We start from the raw sequence: 3,897 nt of genomic DNA, 5'->3' as shown, positions 1-3,897 counted from the left end.
TCTCACTAAGTCTTCCAGGCTGGGCTTGAACTTGTGATCCTCCAGCCTCAGACTCCTAGAATGCTGGGATTACCGGAGTGTTGGTCACACCCAACCGCTTTTGAATTCTGATCATAGGAGAATTGAGAAACCCTTTGCCATGATCTCTTTCACATATTCATTTTTTTCAGGGGAACAGAGAGCACCCCAGAGAGGGATGTGATCTAGCTAAAATCATGTTGTCAGAAGAAAGGCAGAGTCAGGAAAAGAATGTGCCTTTGAGTCTGAACACAGCCCAGAAACTCTCATCGATGGTTGCCATGTTTATGTTGTGCCTTGGAACAGTTCCTGAGGAGCCCAGTTGGATTGCTGCAGAGAAAAAGCAAAGACCTCAGGCCCCAGTGTGTGTTGTACATGCAGTAGGCATCCAGGAAGTGATCGGGCCTGAATTTGTGGGTTTCCATTACCATTGCCTGGTGGATCAGGAGCTCTTTGAGGACCACGTCTGTTCCTGATTCTTCTTCGTCTCTCTAGGGCCTGGCACAGGAGCCTGGCATAAATTAAGTGCTTAATAAATATTTTACATGTATTAATAATTAACATCTGAGGCTATTTATAAATAGCTCTGTGGGAAATGCCCAGTTGGGATTGCACCCTGTGTTGGAAGTTAAAATTCTCAGCTCACTTACAGAGACCATGTCCAAACAGGGCTGCAGTCCACCCAACAAGTCTAGCTTCCTCATAATGATATAAGGGTGTAAATAGTGTACATTTAAGGCTACCCATGAAATGATCCCAGACTGTTATGCTTTTACTTAAAATAATTCCACTCTTTATAAATTGTTTAATTTAGTGCCTGGGTAGAATTGTTTTCCTGCAAATGGTATGTTAAGTCTTAACCTCTGGTACCTGTAGATGTGACCTTATTTGGAAACAGGGTCTTTGGATGGAATCAAGTTGAGGTTAGGGTGGCCCCTAACTCAATGATTGGTATCCTTCTAAGGAGAGGAAACACAGACACTGACAGATACACAGGAAAGGGGACGGCTGTGTGAGGACAGAGGCAGAGACTGGAATGGACATGTAGGACGGCTGGAAACCTCCTGCGGCTTACGGCAGGCAAGCTGGATCTTTGATCAGAGGCGCCAGAGAGAGCACATCCCCAGTGACCCCCCCGATGTCAGACTCCTGGCTCCTAGAATTGTGAGCAAATAAAACTCTGTTATTATAAGCCACCCAGTTTGTGGTGATTTGTTACTGTAGCCCTAGGAAATGAATAGTTTCTGTCACAGTTGGTCTTTGCATTTCATGTCAGCTTCTGCTGAAAGGGACACTCAAGATAGGCAAGATAGGAAGTAACACTAACAGTTACCACTTACTGAGCATCTCCTATGTCCCAAGCTCTGGGCTAGATGTTTCCTAGTTGATCTCTTCGACTCCTGTCAGGGAGCTAAGTGCTGTCTTACTCACCCACACATATTCACTGAACACCCATCTTAGCACGGGTTCCCCAGAAGCGGAACCTTGAAAAAGGTTGGGTGCAGGTAATTCATTTAGGGTGAGTCCTGGAAGCAGGTGTGGGGGTGTAAGGAAAGGACTGGGCATTGAGGGTTGGATTATGATGAAAACTCTGTGAAATGGGCAGAATACATTTCAGAGCTGTTTTTCCAAAGGGTGGGAGCCCAGTGCCTTTCTCCACCTGTTTCTGCCCACACTGATGACAGCAGCTTGTAGGGTCCCTTTCGAGCCATTATCTCTCCTGTGCTTCAGGACCGCCTCTGGTACAGGTGAATGGGGCCTTCCAGGGTTGAAAGAGGCTCGGGGTGGGATGTAGAATGTGAGCCAACCTGTGCTCAAAGTATCTATGGTCAGTGTGAGTGGAGTCTGACATTGCACCCAACAGTTTGTCACACCTGCTGCTGAAATCAGAGGTGGGTCATATAGATGTACTGCACCTCATGCAAAGTAAGATGCAGGGGTCTTGCTTAAAAATTAAAATGGATCTGGGGGTGTAGCTTAGTGGTAAAGCATTTGCCTAACATGTGGGTTTAATCCCCAAACCACAAACAAACGAAAAGAAAGAAGGAAAGAAGGAAAGAAAGAAGGAAGGAAGGAAGGAAGGAAGGAAGGAAGGAAGGAAAAAAAGAAAGAAAGAAAGAAAGAAAGAAAGAAAGAAAGAAAGAAAGAAAGAAAGAAAGAAAGAAAGAAAGAAAGAAAAAGAGAATTGAAGACAGCGGTAGGTGAGCATTACGGCAGACCACGGCCATTCTAAGCACATGCTTTATACCTGCACAGGTTGTAGCCAGGGAGCCAGTCCAGCGTGTGGAGCCCAAGGCATCTGCTCCAAGGACCTACTGCTGGCACATCCCCCATGGAACACCTTGCACACACAATAAATTATAGTATTTGCATGATGCCTTATAACAAGTATCGATAATTTCTCTTTAGTGGGAACTGATTTAGAGAAATGCATGTTGCTTCCCAGCCAAGGAGTGCCTAAATCCACACAAGGGCTCATACTCACTCCATAGCTGAGGACTCCCTGGAGCCTAACGCAGACAGCATTTGATTCTGATGCCAGTAGCCCCAAGCTCCAGGCACTCTGTCAGCACACTGTTATGGTTTTCCTGCTTACCATCTCTGACATCAGCACATCACAGCTCTCTTGCTTGCTGATGTTTAACATGAACACAGTTTCTTCTGCCTTATTCAATGTCTTAGGTTACTTTTTCCATCACTGAGACAAAATCCATGACAGTTTAAAGAAGGTAAAAGTGTATTTTGGCTCACAGTTTGTAGAGGTTTCAGTCCATAATTGGCTGACTCCAAGGCAGGGTGGCATGGCAGAGGAGAAGCAGTCCATGGCATGGCAGTGCAAAGCAGAGAGAGATCAAGGGAAGTGCAAGTACGAAATAGGTCCAGGCCACACCCTCAGTGACCCACCTCTCCCAACCAGACCCTACCTCCTAAGAGCAAGCTAGCTGTAGGTCCCTATAATCCAATCACCTTCCAAAAGCTCTCCCCCATGAATGCATGAGGCTTTGGTGAGACATCTAAATGTAAACTGTAGCACTCAATATATCTGCAAAAATGCAAAGGATACATTACAATTTTTCTTTTCATCAAGAAACCAGTCACATGAAATCTGAAAGATTTGTCAGATCACTGAATTTACATTTTATTTACTTTATGAACAATAATGTGTATGGGCCTCAGAGAACTGAAGACCAATGTCTGATCCAGGTCTCTAATACTTAAATTCTTAGCTTTGAGCTGGGCCCACCCACAAGTTCCAAAGAGAAGAAAGAAGACAGCCCAACACCTGTTGAAAAAAGGCCGCAGACCCTGTGACCAACAAATAGAGGTGTGACTCTCAAGGGCAGCCTGGGTAAAAGAAGAAAAAGGGAGGGGAGGAGGGAGAGAAAAAAGGGAAGGGAAGGGGAGGAAGGATAAGGACAAGAAAAAGAAGAAGGAGAGGATGGGGGAGAAGAGGAGGAAGAGGAGGAGGAAGGAGGGTGAGGGAGGCTGAGTCAGGAGAATCATAAGCTCGAGTCCCACCTGGGCACGTTAGCAAGACCAGCTCAAAACTGGCGTTGGCTACATAATGAGGTCAAGACCAGCCTGAACTGCATAGCAAGACCATGTCTCCAAAAAAAAGAAAAAGAAAAAAAAGCCATCTCGAAATAAAATTTAAAAAGGGCTGGGGATATAGCTTAGTGGTAGTGCACCTGTGGTTCAATCTCTATTACTGGAAAAAAAAAATTCCGCAAAAGACATTTTGGGACAATTAGGGACATCTGAGAATGGTCTGGGTATTAGCTACTGTGTCTCAAACCATCTGCGGTGAAGAAACAGTTTTTATTTTCCAGTGTGTCTCAGATGACACTTTTGTAAAATCTAATAAGAATGACTTTCTAG

The sequence above is a fragment of the Chinchilla lanigera genome, unplaced genomic scaffold, assembly GCF_000276665.1.
Source record: "Chinchilla lanigera isolate Chin_1 unplaced genomic scaffold, ChiLan1.0 scaffold00076, whole genome shotgun sequence".
Lineage (NCBI taxonomy): Eukaryota > Metazoa > Chordata > Mammalia > Rodentia > Chinchillidae > Chinchilla > Chinchilla lanigera.
This window is presented reverse-complemented; position numbering follows the sequence as displayed.